General features: G+C 45.0%; 13 non-coding genes across 13 annotated transcripts; all 13 read right to left on the bottom strand.

Moving 5' to 3' along the window:
- Positions 1–4,496: 4,496 nt before the first annotated feature.
- LOC141178306 (U2 spliceosomal RNA) lies at positions 4,497–4,687 on the bottom strand. The gene has a single exon (XR_012254604.1). It is a non-coding gene; the product is annotated as a U2 spliceosomal RNA (small nuclear RNA).
- A 1,115-nt stretch (positions 4,688–5,802) lies between these two features.
- Positions 5,803–5,993, bottom strand: LOC141178305 (U2 spliceosomal RNA). Its single transcript, XR_012254603.1, has one exon. It is a non-coding gene; the product is annotated as a U2 spliceosomal RNA (small nuclear RNA).
- Positions 5,994–7,108: 1,115 nt separating this feature from the next.
- Positions 7,109–7,299, bottom strand: LOC141178304 (U2 spliceosomal RNA). The gene has a single exon (XR_012254602.1). It is a non-coding gene; the product is annotated as a U2 spliceosomal RNA (small nuclear RNA).
- A 1,115-nt stretch (positions 7,300–8,414) lies between these two features.
- Positions 8,415–8,605, bottom strand: LOC141178302 (U2 spliceosomal RNA). The gene has a single exon (XR_012254600.1). It is a non-coding gene; the product is annotated as a U2 spliceosomal RNA (small nuclear RNA).
- Positions 8,606–9,720: 1,115 nt separating this feature from the next.
- Positions 9,721–9,911, bottom strand: LOC141178301 (U2 spliceosomal RNA). Its single transcript, XR_012254599.1, has one exon. It is a non-coding gene; the product is annotated as a U2 spliceosomal RNA (small nuclear RNA).
- A 1,115-nt stretch (positions 9,912–11,026) lies between these two features.
- LOC141178300 (U2 spliceosomal RNA) lies at positions 11,027–11,217 on the bottom strand. The gene has a single exon (XR_012254598.1). It is a non-coding gene; the product is annotated as a U2 spliceosomal RNA (small nuclear RNA).
- A 1,115-nt stretch (positions 11,218–12,332) lies between these two features.
- LOC141178299 (U2 spliceosomal RNA) lies at positions 12,333–12,523 on the bottom strand. Its single transcript, XR_012254597.1, has one exon. It is a non-coding gene; the product is annotated as a U2 spliceosomal RNA (small nuclear RNA).
- A 1,115-nt stretch (positions 12,524–13,638) lies between these two features.
- On the bottom strand, positions 13,639–13,829 carry LOC141177427 (U2 spliceosomal RNA). The gene has a single exon (XR_012254022.1). It is a non-coding gene; the product is annotated as a U2 spliceosomal RNA (small nuclear RNA).
- A 1,115-nt stretch (positions 13,830–14,944) lies between these two features.
- LOC141178298 (U2 spliceosomal RNA) lies at positions 14,945–15,135 on the bottom strand. Its single transcript, XR_012254596.1, has one exon. It is a non-coding gene; the product is annotated as a U2 spliceosomal RNA (small nuclear RNA).
- Positions 15,136–16,250: 1,115 nt separating this feature from the next.
- On the bottom strand, positions 16,251–16,441 carry LOC141178296 (U2 spliceosomal RNA). The gene has a single exon (XR_012254595.1). It is a non-coding gene; the product is annotated as a U2 spliceosomal RNA (small nuclear RNA).
- A 1,114-nt stretch (positions 16,442–17,555) lies between these two features.
- On the bottom strand, positions 17,556–17,738 carry LOC141177720 (U2 spliceosomal RNA). Its single transcript, XR_012254288.1, has one exon. It is a non-coding gene; the product is annotated as a U2 spliceosomal RNA (small nuclear RNA).
- A 1,995-nt stretch (positions 17,739–19,733) lies between these two features.
- Positions 19,734–19,924, bottom strand: LOC141178295 (U2 spliceosomal RNA). Its single transcript, XR_012254594.1, has one exon. It is a non-coding gene; the product is annotated as a U2 spliceosomal RNA (small nuclear RNA).
- Positions 19,925–21,039: 1,115 nt separating this feature from the next.
- LOC141178294 (U2 spliceosomal RNA) lies at positions 21,040–21,230 on the bottom strand. The gene has a single exon (XR_012254593.1). It is a non-coding gene; the product is annotated as a U2 spliceosomal RNA (small nuclear RNA).
- Between the last annotated feature and the right edge of the window lie 1,042 nt (positions 21,231–22,272).

The raw sequence follows: 22,272 nt of genomic DNA, 5'->3' as shown, positions 1-22,272 counted from the left end.
TATAAACACCCGCATACAAACTTCTCACTCGCCCAACAAAATCAGCCGGAAAACCCATTTTTAACAACACTCTGAACAAAAAACCATGCGACAACCTATCATAAGCCTTTTCAAAATCCAAACTTAACAAAAATACACTCTTCTTACGACCCATGAAATCCCATAGACAATCTCTTAACATACACACACACTCATGAATCCGCCTCCCAGGTACCGCACAACACTGCTCATCCCCAATCACACTCTCTATCACATCACGCATCCTATTAGCCATAAGTTTTGCATAGATTTTATAATCACAATTAAGTAACGTTATTGGCCTCCAATTCCTCAGACTTTTCAAATCCCCTTTCTTAGGAATTAACACAACCAAACCTGCACGCATACTCTCAGTCACCTCCATGTTTCCCCACATATACTTACATACATCCACAAAGTCCTTACCAATCACACCCCACATCACACGATAAAATTCTACTGGGAGGCCATCCTCCCCCGGCGTCTTATTCAAAGCCATACTACACATAACCTTCCATACCTCATCACCAGTCACCTCACCCATCACTCTCTCTCTTTCTGCTTCACTCAACTTACTCTCTAACACACTCAAAACATCATTCTCCAAACATTCATCCCTCTGTTTCACTGCATACAGATCCTCATAAAACTTAGCCACCTCTTCACACATATCCTCTCCACTCACCTCACTTCCATCTGCTCCATACACCACGCTCATACTCTGTTTCTTTCCAAAAACTTTTTTAAAGAAAAACCGAGAACATTTCTCATCCTGCTCCATCTTATCAATCTTTGCCCTAAACACTATGCTTCTCCCTCTCTCCAACAAAAACTCACTAATCTCCTTTTTTACCTCTAAAATATCCTCCTCCACCTCAACTCCTCCTTCCCTTAACTTATACAAAACGCTCAACCGCGCGTTCAGTTTAACAAAACTCTCTCTTTTAATTGCTGCATACTTGTATCCTAAATTTTTAAAGAACATTTTTGCTTGTTTCTTCACCCAGTCCCACCACTCACAAACATTCCTGAACTCATTTTTATGCTTACACCATTCTTCATACCGCCTTTCATACTCCTTTCTCACATCTTCATTCTCTAACAGTTTAACATTTAACTTCCACAATCCTCTCCCAAACACTCCATCAACTTTTATATCCAACTCACACAACATACACACATGATCTGAAAAAAGAACGTTTTCCTGCCTATAATTAACAGAAACCATATTTTTAGAAATAAAACAATAATCCAATCTGGATTGTACCCTACCACTCTCAGAAAAGAAAGTGTTCAACAAAGGATTCATGTTACACACGCGCTGCATATCACACAACCCAAAATCATTCACTAACTCCAATAATGCTTTCCCAGACACATCCACATTCACTCTCCCCACATCACAGTTCATATCACCCACAATTACCACAGGTATTCTTCCTGGAACAAAAAGCTTAATTTTTTCAAATAAATTTTTGCGCTCATTTTTTTCAACTGGCGCATAAACATTAATAACACAAAACTTTACATTCTTGTATACAAAATTAGCAAGGATACATCTCCCCACCTCAATAACCAAATAATCACTCAAAACAACCTCCCTTCCTTTAACCAAAATACCCACACCATCATTCTTATTACATGCACTCCCCGACCACACAGACGCTCCATAAGACCATTCATCCCCTTTCACACCATCCACTACCCCACATTCTTGTAAACAAAAAATAGATGCATTTTGCATAGCTAAAAACTCAAAAATAGCAGCTCTTCTTACTTTACTTTTAAACACTCTTACGTTTTGGGACACTATGGTAAATCCCATAATACTTCTACTCCTTCACCAATTACACAAAGAAATAGCCTTTGGCCTAAACCAAAGCTCACAAGAGGACAAAAAGAAAAAACATTTACAATATTATATGGTGACACTATCCAGCACCACCACTATCCTCCTCCGCCATCAGAACAGAACAGCTGGTTTCCGACCCGCTGGCTTCACCAGCCACACTCCTCATTCTGGCAGTTCTGATCTTCCTCTGAGGCTCACTAAAATCTGCATCATCACTGCCCCCACCATCCTCCCTACGACTCTTCTTTGCACCCCTATCATCCTCCGAAGAAAAATCTTCAATGTTTTCAGGACCCGAAGGGTGTTCAGGACTGTCGGGTTCCGAGATTTGCACTTCACATCCTGTTGCGTCCATTGCCTCTCCAAAAGTCATCATCTCAGGCAGCTCTGCTTCCACCACTTTCCTAGATATTCTCGCAGACACTGCCTTTTTCTCCACCTTTGCCACTTCCCTCCAGAACTCCTTTTCTTCCCTCCGCTTCTTCCTCATTTCTTCAGCAGAAGAAGAACATGGTCTCAGGGACACCTCCTCTGGCGCCGTAGAGGGAGAGGCTCTACCAGTTTCCCGCCTCCTTCCCTCTCTCTCCTCCCTCTCCAATCTTTCCAGCACTTTCAGTGCGTTTGCCATCTGCCTCCTCTCCAGCTCCTCCTCCTTCTGTTCTTTATCAGAACGTCTAGGTGCACTCATAGGACAGTCCTTATACATGTGATCACTACTCCCACAGACATCACAGGACTTGGCCTCTGGACACTGGTTGGCCATATGCCCCTCCTTTCTGCAATTTCGGCAACACTGCCCTTTAAGGCATGTTACCATGGTATGTCCGAAAGAAAAGCATCTACGGCAAAACATGGGCTGGCCTGGGTAAAAGAGGAAACCTCTATGGCCTGCAACGGAAAAATTTGATGGAGGGTGTCTAAAGCCCCCCACACTGTCAGGATCCCTTTTCAATTTCACACGGAATTTATACTGACAGTTAAAGATTCCTAGACAATTGACTTGCTTCACTCCCTTCCGCACATATTCACAGTAGCGAGAGAGGAAGCACTCCAGCAGCTCAGGGTCTGTAAAAGGGTTATAGACAGTCACAGTCACCTCCTTTTCTTGCAGACCAAACAAAGGTTCCCATCTAACTCCTTCCAAGCAGGGGTCACTAGAGTGACCACGGAGCCATTCAAAGACATTAAGGCAAGCATCCTGGTCCATAAAGGTAACGTCATAATTACCTTAACGTGAAAATTCGTTGACACTGAAGATCTCAGAACGTCTTGCTCCAGCTTTGCCTTCAACGATGTCTTGGACAATGAAAACCACGTTGTTCTTGTTCTGGTCAGATGGATCCACGGACAAACGGATGGTGTTCTTCACAAAAGACATCTTGGATTCTGTCGGTATGGAATACCACAGGAAAAAGCAAAAAATCCTCCACAAAAGGGTCCGGATTCCTCCAGGAGACTCGCACAAATCAAGGTACAGTCATACGATCGCAGCCAAAAGGCCGAGAAGCGATAACCAGAATTGGTTTCAAACTACGGAGCCACCCAAGGATCCTGAAAAGTCCATTTGTGGAGATGAGCTCCTGGACTCCCGTTAAGAAGACATGTTGTCAACCTCTAGATCCCTTACATGCCTGCACTTTTCGGCTTGCTGCTGCTGCAATCCACGCGTTTTAGATCTGCATAACTCCACCTCTTTAAACACAGCACCTTCACCCCCTGCTGTTCCCACCCGCCTCAACACCGTTGGAAGGGAGGAGAACCAATTAAGGCGGGGGGTGGGGTGGAACGAGCAGCTGTCTACCCTTAGCAGGAGGGCTCCTGATTACATACCTCTCCTGCTGCTGCTGCTGCTGGCTGTCCAGCAGCAGACTGAAGGTGGCTGCTGCTGTGCACAGGTATATAAAGGCTCAGAGCCTATTATGACACGCGCAGCCAGCGTTCCATTGCCACATTCCATCTACTGCAGGCAGGATACCTGGCTGGCTGAATGTCGCTGAGAAGCTCACAGAGACCGCCATAAGCAACAGTTTAACAGAATGCCACAGACTAATCAACCAAACTTTTTGGGTTGGGTTCTCTTTTATAGTCTGCAGGCATTAAATGAAAGAAGTCAGTGTTCCAGCAGAAGGAGACAACGTTTCAGAAAAGGCATTGTAGCAAACCAAAAAAGAAATTTTAAGCGCAGCAGAGTAACCAGCGCACATACCTGTTAGCTCAGGTGAGTTTAAAAGGCTGCTGTTGATAACAAGGGCATTTGCTAAATAGATGGTGTGTGTGCAACAATATACTGAAAGGTCAATTATATTGTGCAGCTTATCTCACCACCTGTAGTTATTTAGGTGAAAGCTCCAAAATGCTTGCCTAATATGTCTGTTTATCCAAAAGGAAGTAAAAAGGGAGAGCTAGAAAGATAGCATTGCATCACATTACATGGCAATGCAATGCACAGTTGCTGAAGTTGAACCAAAATGAGCTTGTAATCTGGCTTCTGCAACTTTGAACATGAAAAATCCAATGAGGAGAAGAAAAGCAAAGCCAAAGAGTCCATCCCAAAATCCGACAAACAAGCAAAATGAACAAAAAACATTGAATTCAATTCTTTCTGATTATAGAAACTGCATTAAAGAAGGGGTGCACCGGTCCTGGAGATACTGCAATACCAGGTCAATGCGTGGAGTGGACAGAGCAAGCTCTTTTTCCATCTCCCTGTTCTAAAAATCCATTTAATATATGGTCCCCAGATAGGGGACGTATCAGATATTAAACTGATAAGAACAGATACTACACTTGATCTTAGCCAAAAGGCCGAGAAGCGATAACCAGAATTGGTTTCAAACTACGGAGCCACCCAAGGATCCTGAAAAGTCCATTTGTGGAGATGAGCTCCTGGACTCCCGTTAAGAAGACATGTTGTCAACCTCTAGATCCCTTACATGCCTGCACTTTTCGGCTTGCTGCTGCTGCAATCCACGCGTTTTAGATCTGCATAACTCCACCTCTTTAAACACAGCACCTTCACCCCCTGCTGTTCCCACCCGCCTCAACACCGTTGGAAGGGAGGAGAACCAATTAAGGCGGGGGGTGGGGTGGAACGAGCAGCTGTCTACCCTTAGCAGGAGGGCTCCTGATTACATACCTCTCCTGCTGCTGCTGCTGCTGGCTGTCCAGCAGCAGACTGAAGGTGGCTGCTGCTGTGCACAGGTATATAAAGGCTCAGAGCCTATTATGACACGCGCAGCCAGCGTTCCATTGCCACATTCCATCTACTGCAGGCAGGATACCTGGCTGGCTGAATGTCGCTGAGAAGCTCACAGAGACCGCCATAAGCAACAGTTTAACAGAATGCCACAGACTAATCAACCAAACTTTTTGGGTTGGGTTCTCTTTTATAGTCTGCAGGCATTAAATGAAAGAAGTCAGTGTTCCAGCAGAAGGAGACAACGTTTCAGAAAAGGCATTGTAGCAAACCAAAAAAGAAATTTTAAGCGCAGCAGAGTAACCAGCGCACATACCTGTTAGCTCAGGTGAGTTTAAAAGGCTGCTGTTGATAACAAGGGCATTTGCTAAATAGATGGTGTGTGTGCAACAATATACTGAAAGGTCAATTATATTGTGCAGCTTATCTCACCACCTGTAGTTATTTAGGTGAAAGCTCCAAAATGCTTGCCTAATATGTCTGTTTATCCAAAAGGAAGTAAAAAGGGAGAGCTAGAAAGATAGCATTGCATCACATTACATGGCAATGCAATGCACAGTTGCTGAAGTTGAACCAAAATGAGCTTGTAATCTGGCTTCTGCAACTTTGAACATGAAAAATCCAATGAGGAGAAGAAAAGCAAAGCCAAAGAGTCCATCCCAAAATCCGACAAACAAGCAAAATGAACAAAAAACATTGAATTCAATTCTTTCTGATTTTAGAAACTGCATTAAAGAAGGGGTGCACCGGTCCTGGAGATACTGCAATACCAGGTCAATGCGTGGAGTGGACAGAGCAAGCTCTTTTTCCATCTCCCTGTTCTAAAAATCCATTTAATATATGGTCCCCAGATAGGGGACGTATCAGATATTAAACTGATAAGAACAGATACTACACTTGATCTTAGCCAAAAGGCCGAGAAGCGATAACCAGAATTGGTTTCAAACTACGGAGCCACCCAAGGATCCTGAAAAGTCCATTTGTGGAGATGAGCTCCTGGACTCCCGCTAAGAAGACATGTTGTCAACCTCTAGATCCCTTACATGCCTGCACTTTTCGGCTTGCTGCTGCTGCAATCCACGCGTTTTAGATCTGCATAACTCCACCTCTTTAAACACAGCACCTTCACCCCCTGCTGTTCCCACCCGCCTCAACACCGTTGGAAGGGAGGAGAACCAATTAAGGCGGGGGGTGGGGTGGAACGAGCAGCTGTCTACCCTTAGCAGGAGGGCTCCTGATTACATACCTCTCCTGCTGCTGCTGCTGCTGGCTGTCCAGCAGCAGACTGAAGGTGGCTGCTGCTGTTCACAGGTATATAAAGGCTCAGAGCCTATTATGACACGCGCAGCCAGCGTTCCATTGCCAATTTCCATCTACTGCAGGCAGGATACCTGGCTGGCTGAATGTCGCTGAGAAGCTCACAGAGACCGCCATAAGCAACAGTTTAACAGAATGCCACAGACTAATCAACCAAACTTTTTGGGTTGGGTTCTCTTTTATAGTCTGCAGGCATTAAATGAAAGAAGTCAGTGTTCCAGCAGAAGGAGACAACGTTTCAGAAAAGGCATTGTAGCAAACCAAAAAAGAAATTTTAAGCGCAGCAGAGTAACCAGCGCACATACCTGTTAGCTCAGGTGAGTTTAAAAGGCTGCTGTTGATAACAAGGGCATTTGCTAAATAGATGGTGTGTGTGCAACAATATACTGAAAGGTCAATTATATTGTGCAGCTTATCTCACCACCTGTAGTTATTTAGGTGAAAGCTCCAAAATGCTTGCCTAATATGTCTGTTTATCCAAAAGGAAGTAAAAAGGGAGAGCTAGAAAGATAGCATTGCATCACATTACATGGCAATGCAATGCACAGTTGCTGAAGTTGAACCAAAATGAGCTTGTAATCTGGCTTCTGCAACTTTGAACATGAAAAATCCAATGAGGAGAAGAAAAGCAAAGCCAAAGAGTCCATCCCAAAATCCGACAAACAAGCAAAATGAACAAAAAACATTGAATTCAATTCTTTCTGATTTTAGAAACTGCATTAAAGAAGGGGTGCACCGGTCCTGGAGATACTGCAATACCAGGTCAATGCGTGGAGTGGACAGAGCAAGCTCTTTTTCCATCTCCCTGTTCTAAAAATCCATTTAATATATGGTCCCCAGATAGGGGACGTATCAGATATTAAACTGATAAGAACAGATACTACACTTGATCTTAGCCAAAAGGCCGAGAAGCGATAACCAGAATTGGTTTCAAACTACGGAGCCACCCAAGGATCCTGAAAAGTCCATTTGTGGAGATGAGCTCCTGGACTCCCGTTAAGAAGACATGTTGTCAACCTCTAGATCCCTTACATGCCTGCACTTTTCGGCTTGCTGCTGCTGCAATCCACGCGTTTTAGATCTGCATAACTCCACCTCTTTAAACACAGCACCTTCACCCCCTGCTGTTCCCACCCGCCTCAACACCGTTGGAAGGGAGGAGAACCAATTAAGGCGGGGGGTGGGGTGGAACGAGCAGCTGTCTACCCTTAGCAGGAGGGCTCCTGATTACATACCTCTCCTGCTGCTGCTGCTGCTGGCTGTCCAGCAGCAGACTGAAGGTGGCTGCTGCTGTGCACAGGTATATAAAGGCTCAGAGCCTATTATGACACGCGCAGCCAGCGTTCCATTGCCACATTCCATCTACTGCAGGCAGGATACCTGGCTGGCTGAATGTCGCTGAGAAGCTCACAGAGACCGCCATAAGCAACAGTTTAACAGAATGCCACAGACTAATCAACCAAACTTTTTGGGTTGGGTTCTCTTTTATAGTCTGCAGGCATTAAATGAAAGAAGTCAGTGTTCCAGCAGAAGGAGACAACGTTTCAGAAAAGGCATTGTAGCAAACCAAAAAAGAAATTTTAAGCGCAGCAGAGTAACCAGCGCACATACCTGTTAGCTCAGGTGAGTTTAAAAGGCTGCTGTTGATAACAAGGGCATTTGCTAAATAGATGGTGTGTGTGCAACAATATACTGAAAGGTCAATTATATTGTGCAGCTTATCTCACCACCTGTAGTTATTTAGGTGAAAGCTCCAAAATTCTTGCCTAATATGTCTGTTTATCCAAAAGGAAGTAAAAAGGGAGAGCTAGAAAGATAGCATTGCATCACATTACATGGCAATGCAATGCACAGTTGCTGAAGTTGAACCAAAATGAGCTTGTAATCTGGCTTCTGCAACTTTGAACATGAAAAATCCAATGAGGAGAAGAAAAGCAAAGCCAAAGAGTCCATCCCAAAATCCGACAAACAAGCAAAATGAACAAAAAACATTGAATTCAATTCTTTCTGATTTTAGAAACTGCATTAAAGAAGGGGTGCACCGGTCCTGGAGATACTGCAATACCAGGTCAATGCGTGGAGTGGACAGAGCAAGCTCTTTTTCCATCTCCCTGTTCTAAAAATCCATTTAATATATGGTCCCCAGATAGGGGACGTATCAGATATTAAACTGATAAGAACAGATACTACACTTGATCTTAGCCAAAAGGCCGAGAAGCGATAACCAGAATTGGTTTCAAACTACGGAGCCACCCAAGGATCCTGAAAAGTCCATTTGTGGAGATGAGCTCCTGGACTCCCGTTAAGAAGACATGTTGTCAACCTCTAGATCCCTTACATGCCTGCACTTTTCGGCTTGCTGCTGCTGCAATCCACGCGTTTTAGATCTGCATAACTCCACCTCTTTAAACACAGCACCTTCACCCCCTGCTGTTCCCACCCGCCTCAACACCGTTGGAAGGGAGGAGAACCAATTAAGGCGGGGGGTGGGGTGGAACGAGCAGCTGTCTACCCTTAGCAGGAGGGCTCCTGATTACATACCTCTCCTGCTGCTGCTGCTGCTGGCTGTCCAGCAGCAGACTGAAGGTGGCTGCTGCTGTGCAAAGGTATATAAAGGCTCAGAGCCTATTATGACACGAGCAGCCAGCGTTCCATTGCCACATTCCATCTACTGCAGGCAGGATACCTGGCTGGCTGAATGTCGCTGAGAAGCTCACAGAGACCGCCATAAGCAACAGTTTAACAGAATGCCACAGACTAATCAACCAAACTTTTTGGGTTGGGTTCTCTTTTATAGTCTGCAGGCATTAAATGAAAGAAGTCAGTGTTCCAGCAGAAGGAGACAACGTTTCAGAAAAGGCATTGTAGCAAACCAAAAAAGAAATTTTAAGCGCAGCAGAGTAACCAGCGCACATACCTGTTAGCTCAGGTGAGTTTAAAAGGCTGCTGTTGATAACAAGGGCATTTGCTAAATAGATGGTGTGTGTGCAACAATATACTGAAAGGTCAATTATATTGTGCAGCTTATCTCACCACCTGTAGTTATTTAGGTGAAAGCTCCAAAATGCTTGCCTAATATGTCTGTTTATCCAAAAGGAAGTAAAAAGGGAGAGCTAGAAAGATAGCATTGCATCACATTACATGGCAATGCAATGCACAGTTGCAGAAGTTGAACCAAAATGAGCTTGTAATCTGGCTTCTGCAACTTTGAACATGAAAAATCCAATGAGGAGAAGAAAAGCAAAGCCAAAGAGTCCATCCCAAAATCCGACAAACAAGCAAAATGAACAAAAAACATTGAATTCAATTCTTTCTGATTTTAGAAACTGCATTAAAGAAGGGGTGCACCGGTCCTGGAGATACTGCAATACCAGGTCAATGCGTGGAGTGGACAGAGCAAGCTCTTTTTCCATCTCCCTGTTCTAAAAATCCATTTAATATATGGTCCCCAGATAGGGGACGTATCAGATATTAAACTGATAAGAACAGATACTACACTTGATCTTAGCCAAAAGGCCGAGAAGCGATAACCAGAATTGGTTTCAAACTACGGAGCCACCCAAGGATCCTGAAAAGTCCATTTGTGGAGATGAGCTCCTGGACTCCCATTAAGAAGACATGTTGTCAACCTCTAGATCCCTTACATGCCTGCACTTTTCGGCTTGCTGCTGCTGCAATCCACGCGTTTTAGATCTGCATAACTCCACCTCTTTAAACACAGCACCTTCACCCCCTGCTGTTCCCACCCGCCTCAACACCGTTGGAAGGGAGGAGAACCAATTAAGGCGGGGGGTGGGGTGGAACGAGCAGCTGTCTACCCTTAGCAGGAGGGCTCCTGATTACATACCTCTCCTGCTGCTGCTGCTGCTGGCTGTCCAGCAGCAGACTGAAGGTGGCTGCTGCTGTGCAAAGGTATATAAAGGCTCAGAGCCTATTATGACACGAGCAGCCAGCGTTCCATTGCCACATTCCATCTACTGCAGGCAGGATACCTGGCTGGCTGAATGTCGCTGAGAAGCTCACAGAGACCGCCATAAGCAACAGTTTAACAGAATGCCACAGACTAATCAACCAAACTTTTTGGGTTGGGTTCTCTTTTATAGTCTGCAGGCATTAAATGAAAGAAGTCAGTGTTCCAGCAGAAGGAGACAACGTTTCAGAAAAGGCATTGTAGCAAACCAAAAAAGAAATTTTAAGCGCAGCAGAGTAACCAGCGCACATACCTGTTAGCTCAGGTGAGTTTAAAAGGCTGCTGTTGATAACAAGGGCATTTGCTAAATAGATGGTGTGTGTGCAACAATATACTGAAAGGTCAATTATATTGTGCAGCTTATCTCACCACCTGTAGTTATTTAGGTGAAAGCTCCAAAATGCTTGCCTAATATGTCTGTTTATCCAAAAGGAAGTAAAAAGGGAGAGCTAGAAAGATAGCATTGCATCACATTACATGGCAATGCAATGCACAGTTGCTGAAGTTGAACCAAAATGAGCTTGTAATCTGGCTTCTGCAACTTTGAACATGAAAAATCCAATGAGGAGAAGAAAAGCAAAGCCAAAGAGTCCATCCCAAAATCCGACAAACAAGCAAAATGAACAAAAAACATTGAATTCAATTCTTTCTGATTTTAGAAACTGCATTAAAGAAGGGGTGCACCGGTCCTGGAGATACTGCAATACCAGGTCAATGCGTGGAGTGGACAGAGCAAGCTCTTTTTCCATCTCCCTGTTCTAAAAATCCATTTAATATATGGTCCCCAGATAGGGGACGTATCAGATATTAAACTGATAAGAACAGATACTACACTTGATCTTAGCCAAAAGGCCGAGAAGCGATAACCAGAATTGGTTTCAAACTACGGAGCCACCCAAGGATCCTGAAAAGTCCATTTGTGGAGATGAGCTCCTGGACTCCCGTTAAGAAGACATGTTGTCAACCTCTAGATCCCTTACATGCCTGCACTTTTCGGCTTGCTGCTGCTGCAATCCACGCGTTTTAGATCTGCATAACTCCACCTCTTTAAACACAGCACCTTCACCCCCTGCTGTTCCCACCCGCCTCAACACCGTTGGAAGGGAGGAGAACCAATTAAGGCGGGGGGTGGGGTGGAACGAGCAGCTGTCTACCCTTAGCAGGAGGGCTCCTGATTACATACCTCTCCTGCTGCTGCTGCTGCTGGCTGTCCAGCAGCAGACTGAAGGTGGCTGCTGCTGTGCACAGGTATATAAAGGCTCAGAGCCTATTATGACACGCGCAGCCAGCGTTCCATTGCCACATTCCATCTACTGCAGGCAGGATACCTGGCTGGCTGAATGTCGCTGAGAAGCTCACAGAGACCGCCATAAGCAACAGTTTAACAGAATGCCACAGACTAATCAACCAAACTTTTTGGGTTGGGTTCTCTTTTATAGTCTGCAGGCATTAAATGAAAGAAGTCAGTGTTCCAGCAGAAGGAGACAACGTTTCAGAAAAGGCATTGTAGCAAACCATAAAAGAAATTTTAAGCGCAGCAGAGTAACCAGCGCACATACCTGTTAGCTCAGGTGAGTTTAAAAGGCTGCTGTTGATAACAAGGGCATTTGCTAAATAGATGGTGTGTGTGCAACAATATACTGAAAGGTCAATTATATTGTGCAGCTTATCTCACCACCTGTAGTTATTTAGGTGAAAGCTCCAAAATGCTTGCCTAATATGTCTGTTTATCCAAAAGGAAGTAAAAAGGGAGAGCTAGAAAGATAGCATTGCATCACATTACATGGCAATGCAATGCACAGTTGCTGAAGTTGAACCAAAATGAGCTTGTAATCTGGCTTCTGCAACTTTGAACATGAAAAATCCAATGAGGAGAAGAAAAGCAAAGCCAAAGAGTCCATCCCAAAATCCGACAAACAAGCAAAATGAACAAAAAACATTGAATTCAATTCTTTCTGATTTTAGAAACTGCATTAAAGAAGGGGTGCACCGGTCCTGGAGATACTGCAATACCAGGTCAATGCGTGGAGTGGACAGAGCAAGCTCTTTTTCCATCTCCCTGTTCTAAAAATCCATTTAATATATGGTCCCCAGATAGGGGACGTATCAGATATTAAACTGATAAGAACAGATACTACACTTGATCTTAGCCAAAAGGCCGAGAAGCGATAACCAGAATTGGTTTCAAACTACGGAGCCACCCAAGGATCCTGAAAAGTCCATTTGTGGAGATGAGCTCCTGGACTCCCGTTAAGAAGACATGTTGTCAACCTCTAGATCCCTTACATGCCTGCACTTTTCGGCTTGCTGCTGCTGCAATCCACGCGTTTTAGATCTGCATAACTCCACCTCTTTAAACACAGCACCTTCACCCCCTGCTGTTCCCACCCGCCTCAACACCGTTGGAAGGGAGGAGAACCAATTAAGGCGGGGGGTGGGGTGGAACGAGCAGCTGTCTACCCTTAGCAGGAGGGCTCCTGATTACATACCTCTCCTGCTGCTGCTGCTGCTGGCTGTCCAGCAGCAGACTGAAGGTGGCTGCTGCTGTGCACAGGTATATAAAGGCTCAGAGCCTATTATGACACGCGCAGCCAGCGTTCCATTGCCACATTCCATCTACTGCAGGCAGGATGCCTGGCTGGCTGAATGTCGCTGAGAAGCTCACAGAGACCGCCATAAGCAACAGTTTAACAGAATGCCACAGACTAATCAACCAAACTTTTTGGGTTGGGTTCTCTTTTATAGTCTGCAGGCATTAAATGAAAGAAGTCAGTGTTCCAGCAGAAGGAGACAACGTTTCAGAAAAGGCATTGTAGCAAACCAAAAAAGAAATTTTAAGCGCAGCAGAGTAACCAGCGCACATACCTGTTAGCTCAGGTGAGTTTAAAAGGCTGCTGTTGATAACAAGGGCATTTGCTAAATAGATGGTGTGTGTGCAACAATATACTGAAAGGTCAATTATATTGTGCAGCTTATCTCACCACCTGTAGTTATTTAGGTGAAAGCTCCAAAATGCTTGCCTAATATGTCTGTTTATCCAAAAGGAAGTAAAAAGGGAGAGCTAGAAAGATAGCATTGCATCACATTACATGGCAATGCAATGCACAGTTGCTGAAGTTGAACCAAAATGAGCTTGTAATCTGGCTTCTGCAACTTTGAACATGAAAAATCCAATGAGGAGAAGAAAAGCAAAGCCAAAGAGTCCATCCCAAAATCCGACAAACAAGCAAAATGAACAAAAAACATTGAATTCAATTCTTTCTGATTTTAGAAACTGCATTAAAGAAGGGGTGCACCGGTCCTGGAGATACTGCAATACCAGGTCAATGCGTGGAGTGGACAGAGCAAGCTCTTTTTCCATCTCCCTGTTCTAAAATTCCATTTAATATATGGTCCCCAGATAGGGGACGTATCAGATATTAAACTGATAAGAACAGATACTACACTTGATCTTAGCCAAAAGGCCGAGAAGCGATAACCAGAATTGGTTTCAAACTACGGAGCCACCCAAGGATCCTGAAAAGTCCATTTGTGGAGATGAGCTCCTGGACTCCCGTTAAGAAGACATGTTGTCAACCTCTAGATCCCTTACATGCCTGCACTTTTCGGCTTGCTGCTGCTGCAATCCACGCGTTTTAGATCTGCATAACTCCACCTCTTTAAACACAGCACCTTCACCCCCTGCTGTTCCCACCCGCCTCAACACCGTTGGAAGGGAGGAGAACCAATTAAGGCGGGGGGTGGGGTGGAACGAGCAGCTGTCTACCCTTAGCAGGAGGGCTCCTGATTACATACCTCTCCTGCTGCTGCTGCTGCTGGCTGTCCAGCAGCAGACTGAAGGTGGCTGCTGCTGTGCACAGGTATATAAAGGCTCAGAGCCTATTATGACACGCGCAGCCAGCGTTCCATTGCCACATTCCATCTACTGCAGGCAGGATACCTGGCTGGCTGAATGTCGCTGAGAAGCTCACAGAGACCGCCATAAGCAACAGTTTAACAGAATGCCACAGACTAATCAACCAAACTTTTTGGGTTGGGTTCTCTTTTATAGTCTGCAGGCATTAAATGAAAGAAGTCAGTGTTCCAGCAGAAGGAGACAACGTTTCAGAAAAGGCATTGTAGCAAACCAAAAAAGAAATTTTAAGCGCAGCAGAGTAACCAGCGCACATACCTGTTAGCTCAGGTGAGTTTAAAAGGCTGCTGTTGATAACAAGGGCATTTGCTAAATAGATGGTGTGTGTGCAACAATATACTGAAAGGTCAATTATATTGTGCAGCTTATCTCACCACCTGTAGTTATTTAGGTGAAAGCTCCAAAATGCTTGCCTAATATGTCTGTTTATCCAAAAGGAAGTAAAAAGGGAGAGCTAGAAAGATAGCATTGCATCACATTACATGGCAATGCAATGCACAGTTGCTGAAGTTGAACCAAAATGAGCTTGTAATCTGGCTTCTGCAACTTTGAACATGAAAAATCCAATGAGGAGAAGAAAAGCAAAGCCAAAGAGTCCATCCCAAAATCCGACAAACAAGCAAAATGAACAAAAAACATTGAATTCAATTCTTTCTGATTTTAGAAACTGCATTAAAGAAGGGGTGCACCGGTCCTGGAGATACTGCAATACCAGGTCAATGCGTGGAGTGGACAGAGCAAGCTCTTTTTCCATCTCCCTGTTCTAAAAATCCATTTAATATATGGTCCCCAGATAGGGGACGTATCAGATATTAAACTGATAAGAACAGATACTACACTTGATCTTAGCCAAAAGGCCGAGAAGCGATAACCAGAATTGGTTTCAAACTACGGAGCCACCCAAGGATCCTGAAAAGTCCATTTGTGGAGATGAGCTCCTGGACTCCCGTTAAGAAGACATGTTGTCAACCTCTAGATCCCTTACATGCCTGCACTTTTCGGCTTGCTGCTGCTGCAATCCACGCGTTTTAGATCTGCATAACTCCACCTCTTTAAACACAGCACCTTCACCCCCTGCTGTTCCCACCCGCCTCAACACCGTTGGAAGGGAGGAGAACCAATTAAGGCGGGGGGTGGGGTGGAACGAGCAGCTGTCTACCCTTAGCAGGAGGGCTCCTGATTACATACCTCTCCTGCTGCTGCTGCTGCTGGCTGTCCAGCAGCAGACTGAAGGTGGCTGCTGCTGTGCACAGGTATATAAAGGCTCAGAGCCTATTATGACACGCGCAGCCAGCGTTCCATTGCCACATTCCATCTACTGCAGGCAGGATACCTGGCTGGCTGAATGTCGCTGAGAAGCTCACAGAGACCGCCATAAGCAACAGTTTAACAGAATGCCACAGACTAATCAACCAAACTTTTTGGGTTGGGTTCTCTTTTATAGTCTGCAGGCATTAAATGAAAGAAGTCAGTGTTCCAGCAGAAGGAGACAACGTTTCAGAAAAGGCATTGTAGCAAACCATAAAAGAAATTTTAAGCGCAGCAGAGTAACCAGCGCACATACCTGTTAGCTCAGGTGAGTTTAAAAGGCTGCTGTTGATAACAAGGGCATTTGCTAAATAGATGGTGTGTGTGCAACAATATACTGAAAGGTCAATTATATTGTGCAGCTTATCTCACCACCTGTAGTTATTTAGGTGAAAGCTCCAAAATGCTTGCCTAATATGTCTGTTTATCCAAAAGGAAGTAAAAAGGGAGAGCTAGAAAGATAGCATTGCATCACATTACATGGCAATGCAATGCACAGTTGCTGAAGTTGAACCAAAATGAGCTTGTAATCTGGCTTCTGCAACTTTGAACATGAAAAATCCAATGAGGAGAAGAAAAGCAAAGCCAAAGAGTCCATCCCAAAATCCGACAAACAAGCAAAATGAACAAAAAACATTGAATTCAATTCTTTCTGATTTTAGAAACTGCATTAAAGAAGGGGTGCACCGGTCCTGGAGATACTGCAATACCAGGTCAATGCGTGGAGTGGACAGAGCAAGCTCTTTTTCCATCTCCCTGTTCTAAAAATCCATTTAATATATGGTCCCCAGATAGGGGACGTATCAGATATTAAACTGATAAGAACAGATACTACACTTGATCTTAGCCAAAAGGCCGAGAAGCGATAACCAGAATTGGTTTCAAACTACGGAGCCACCCAAGGATCCTGAAAAGTCCATTTGTGGAGATGAGCTCCTGGACTCCCGTTAAGAAGACATGTTGTCAACCTCTAGATCCCTTACATGCCTGCACTTTTCGGCTTGCTGCTGCTGCAATCCACGCGTTTTAGATCTGCATAACTCCACCTCTTTAAACACAGCACCTTCACCCCCTGCTGTTCCCACCCGCCTCAACACCGTTGGAAGGGAGGAGAACCAATTAAGGTGGGGGTGGGGTGGAACGAGCAGCTGTCTACCCTTAGCAGGAGGGCTCCTGATTACATACCTCTCCTGCTGCTGCTGCTGCTGGCTGTCCAGCAGCAGACTGAAGGTGGCTGCTGCTGTGCACAGGTATATAAAGGCTCAGAGCCTATTATGACACGCGCAGCCAGCGTTCCATTGCCACATTCCATCTACTGCAGGCAGGATACCTGGCTGGCTGAATGTCGCTGAGAAGCTCACAGAGACCGCCATAAGCAACAGTTTAACAGAATGCCACAGACTAATCAACCAAACTTTTTGGGTTGGGTTCTCTTTTATAGTCTGCAGGCATTAAATGAAAGAAGTCAGTGTTCCAGCAGAAGGAGACAACGTTTCAGAAAAGGCATTGTAGCAAACCAAAAAAGAAATTTTAAGCGCAGCAGAGTAACCAGCGCACATACCTGTTAGCTCAGGTGAGTTTAAAAGGCTTCTGTTGATAACAAGGGCATTTGCTAAATAGATGGTGTGTGTGCAACAATATACTGAAAGGTCAATTATATTGTGCAGCTTATCTCACCACCTGTAGTTATTTAGGTGAAAGCTCCAAAATGCTTGCCTAATATGTCTGTTTATCCAAAAGGAAGTAAAAAGGGAGAGCTAGAAAGATAGCATTGCATCACATTACATGGCAATGCAATGCACAGTTGCTGAAGTTGAACCAAAATGAGCTTGTAATCTGGCTTCTGCAACTTTGAACATGAAAAATCCAATGAGGAGAAGAAAAGCAAAGCCAAAGAGTCCATCCCAAAATCCGACAAACAAGCAAAATGAACAAAAAACATTGAATTCAATTCTTTCTGATTTTAGAAACTGCATTAAAGAAGGGGTGCACCGGTCCTGGAGATACTGCAATACCAGGTCAATGCGTGGAGTGGACAGAGCAAGCTCTTTTTCCATCTCCCTGTTCTAAAAATCCATTTAATATATGGTCCCCAGATAGGGGACGTATCAGATATTAAACTGATAAGAACAGATTTTTTTTTTTATCGAAAGCCCGAATTCGTGTACAAAACCCGAGTGCGCTTAAAAAAGTGACAAGTGCCACAAAAAAAGTGCACTAGGATGCTGGTCTTCTTGAAACCCTCTCCAAAAGGAGAAGGGTCCCCCAAACCATTCCCGTCCCTCCGAGCCAAAAGGCCACAGCGAGGAACAGGGACAAAAAGCCACCTCCAGCCGAAGCCAGAGGCGACCCAATCTTACCCCCAGCACCTGCCCGAGTTCTCACCCGAGCAAGGCACTGGGAGCCAAAGACTGTGCTCCCCTCCCGGAAGAGGGGAGCCAACAACGCTCTCCTCCCGAAAGAGGAGAGCCAGGGGGGTTCAGGGGGGAGCGGAACCTGATGGCCACACACTCCCCCCCTAGACCTGCCAAGAGAGGAACCCATAAGGGAACCGCATCCCGACAAAATCCTAGTAGGACGTGACACACGTGAATAAGTGGACACACAGTGACAAAGAAATTAAATAAATAGTGAAGGTTTCACAGTATAATACTGCCCGGACCTTCGACCGGGAATTGAAAAATTCCCCATCCTAAGGCCAGAAGGCCCGGAATAAGGGTGTGTGCGAAGAAAGAAAATTTGAAGTGCTTGTGCAAATGTGCCATAAACTCAAGTGGGGTTCCCAATCCCAGTGAGTTAAGGCACCCCAGGGTCACCACTCCTGGGGCACTTCACACTTCGGGCTTTCGATCTTTCCCGGCCCAATGGCGTCGATCCTGGGGGGCCATGCTTTCCACCAGATGACTATATTAGCCACCTGGCGTACTAACAAGCGCCTAAACCCCAGTGTGCATAATGTATCAATCTACTAGGGCGGCCAACATCCAAAACCGCCTTTTCGAAAGATACTACACTTGATCGTAGCCAAAAGGCCGAGAAGCGATAACCAGAATTGGTTTCAAACTACGGAGCCACCCAAGGATCCTGAAAAGTCCATTTGTGGAGATGAGCTCCTGGACTCCCGTTAAGAAGACATGTTGTCAACCTCTAGATCCCTTACATGCCTGCACTTTTCGGCTTGCTGCTGCTGCAATCCACGCGTTTTAGATCTGCATAACTCCACCTCTTTAAACACAGCACCTTCACCCCCTGCTGTTCCCACCCGCCTCAACACCGTTGGAAGGGAGGAGAACCAATTAAGGCGGGGGGTGGGGTGGAACGAGCAGCTGTCTACCCTTAGCAGGAGGGCTCCTGATTACATACCTCTCCTGCTGCTGCTGCTGCTGGCTGTCCAGCAGCAGACTGAAGGTGGCTGCTGCTGTGCACAGGTATATAAAGGCTCAGAGCCTATTATGACACGCGCAGCCAGCGTTCCATTGCCACATTCCATCTACTGCAGGCAGGATACCTGGCTGGCTGAATGTCGCTGAGAAGCTCACAGAGACCGCCATAAGCAACAGTTTAACAGAATGCCACAGACTAATCAACCAAACTTTTTGGGTTGGGTTCTCTTTTATAGTCTGCAGGCATTAAATGAAAGAAGTCAGTGTTCCAGCAGAAGGAGACAACGTTTCAGAAAAGGCATTGTAGCAAACCAAAAAAGAAATTTTAAGCGCAGCAGAGTAACCAGCGCACATACCTGTTAGCTCAGGTGAGTTTAAAAGGCTGCTGTTGATAACAAGGGCATTTGCTAAATAGATGGTGTGTGTGCAACAATATACTGAAAGGTCAATTATATTGTGCAGCTTATCTCACCACCTGTAGTTATTTAGGTGAAAGCTCCAAAATGCTTGCCTAATATGTCTGTTTATCCAAAAGGAAGTAAAAAGGGAGAGCTAGAAAGATAGCATTGCATCACATTACATGGCAATGCAATGCACAGTTGCTGAAGTTGAACCAAAATGAGCTTGTAATCTGGCTTCTGCAACTTTGAACATGAAAAATCCAATGAGGAGAAGAAAAGCAAAGCCAAAGAGTCCATCCCAAAATCCGACAAACAAGCAAAATGAACAAAAAACATTGAATTCAATTCTTTCTGATTTTAGAAACTGCATTAAAGAAGGGGTGCACCGGTCCTGGAGATACTGCAATACCAGGTCAATGCGTGGAGTGGACAGAGCAAGCTCTTTTTCCATCTCCCTGTTCTAAAAATCCATTTAATATATGGTCCCCAGATAGGGGACGTATCAGATATTAAACTGATAAGAACAGATACTACACTTGATCTTAGCCAAAAGGCCGAGAAGCGATAACCAGAATTGGTTTCAAACTACGGAGCCACCCAAGGATCCTGAAAAGTCCATTTGTGGAGATGAGCTCCTGGACTCCCGTTAAGAAGACATGTTGTCAACCTCTAGATCCCTTACATGCCTGCACTTTTCGGCTTGCTGCTGCTGCAATCCACGCGTTTTAGATCTGCATAACTCCACCTCTTTAAACACAGCACCTTCACCCCCTGCTGTTCCCACCCGCCTCAACACCGTTGGAAGGGAGGAGAACCAATTAAGGCGGGGGGTGGGGTGGAACGAGCAGCTGTCTACCCTTAGCAGGAGGGCTCCTGATTACATACCTCTCCTGCTGCTGCTGCTGCTGGCTGTCCAGCAGCAGACTGAAGGTGGCTGCTGCTGTGCACAGGTATATAAAGGCTCAGAGCCTATTATGACACGCGCAGCCAGCGTTCCATTGCCACATTCCATCTACTGCAGGCAGGATACCTGGCTGGCTGAATGTCGCTGAGAAGCTCACAGAGACCGCCATAAGCAACAGTTTAACAGAATGCCACAGACTAATCAACCAAACTTTTTGGGTTGGGTTCTCTTTTATAGTCTGCAGGCATTAAATGAAAGAAGTCAGTGTTCCAGCAGAAGGAGACAACGTTTCAGAAAAGGCATTGCAGCAAACCAAAAAAGAAATTTTAAGCGCAGCAGAGTAACCAGCGCACATACCTGTTAGCTCAGGTGAGTTTAAAAGGCTGCTGTTGATAACAAGGGCATTTGCTAAATAGATGGTGTGTGTGCAACAATATACTGAAAGGTCAATTATATTGTGCAGCTTATCTCACCACCTGTAGTTATTTAGGTGAAAGCTCCAAAATGCTTGCCTAATATGTCTGTTTATCCAAAAGGAAGTAAAAAGGGAGAGCTAGAAAGATAGCATTGCATCAGATTACATGGCAATGCAATGCACAGTTGCTGAAGTTGAACCAAAATGAGCTTGTAATCTGGCTTCTGCAACTTTGAACATGAAAAATCCAATGAGGAGAAGAAAAGCAAAGCCAAAGAGTCCATCCCAAAATCCGACAAACAAGCAAAATGAACAAAAAACATTGAATTCAATTCTTTCTGATTTTAGAAACTGCATTAAAGAAGGGGTGCACCGGTCCTGGAGATACTGCAATACCAGGTCAATGCGTGGAGTGGACAGAGCAAGCTCTTTTTCCATCTCCCTGTTCTAAAAATCCATTTAATATATGGTCCCCAGATAGGGGACGTATCAGATATTAAACTGATAAGAACAGATACTACACTTGATCTTAGCCAAAAGGCCGAGAAGCGATAACCAGAATTGGTTTCAAACTACGGAGCCACCCAAGGATCCTGAAAAGTCCATTTGTGGAGATGAGCTCCTGGACTCCCGTTAAGAAGACATGTTGTCAACCTCTAGATCCCTTACATGCCTGCACTTTTCAGCTTGCTGCTGCTGCAATCCACGCGTTTTAGATCTGCATAACTCCACCTCTTTAAACACAGCACCTTCACCCCCTGCTGTTCCCACCCGCCTCAACACCGTTGGAAGGGAGGAGAACCAATTAAGGCGGGGGGTGGGGTGGAACGAGCAGCTGTCTACCCTTAGCAGGAGGGCTCCTGATTACATACCTCTCCTGCTGCTGCTGCTGCTGGCTGTCCAGCAGCAGACTGAAGGTGGCTGCTGCTGTGCACAGGTATATAAAGGCTCAGAGCCTATTATGACACGCGCAGCCAGCGTTCCATTGCCACATTCCATCTACTGCAGGCAGGATACCTGGCTGGCTGAATGTCGCTGAGAAGCTCACAGAGACCGCCATAAGCAACAGTTTAACAGAATGCCACAGACTAATCAACCAAACTTTTTGGGTTGGGTTCTCTTTTATAGTCTGCAGGCATTAAATGAAAGAAGTCAGTGTTCCAGCAGAAGGAGACAACGTTTCAGAAAAGGCATTGTAGCAAACCAAAAAAGAAATTTTAAGCGCAGCAGAGTAACCAGCGCACATACCTGTTAGCTCAGGTGAGTTTAAAAGGCTGCTGTTGATAACAAGGGCATTTGCTAAATAGATGGTGTGTGTGCAACAATATACTGAAAGGTCAATTATATTGTGCAGCTTATCTCACCACCTGTAGTTATTTAGGTGAAAGCTCCAAAATGCTTGCCTAATATGTCTGTTTATCCAAAAGGAAGTAAAAAGGGAGAGCTAGAAAGATAGCATTGCATCACATTACATGGCAATGCAATGCACAGTTGCTGAAGTTGAACCAAAATGAGCTTGTAATCTGGCTTCTGCAACTTTGAACATGAAAAATCCAATGAGGAGAAGAAAAGCAAAGCCAAAGAGTCCATCCCAA

This window comes from Phyllobates terribilis, unplaced genomic scaffold (genome assembly GCF_046119375.1).
Source record: "Phyllobates terribilis strain yellow unplaced genomic scaffold, ASM4611937v1 Scaffold_27__1_contigs__length_16484149, whole genome shotgun sequence".
Taxonomy (NCBI): domain Eukaryota; kingdom Metazoa; phylum Chordata; class Amphibia; order Anura; family Dendrobatidae; genus Phyllobates; species Phyllobates terribilis.
Note: the sequence above shows the minus strand (reverse complement) of the source record. Positions and strands in the feature narration are given on the sequence as shown.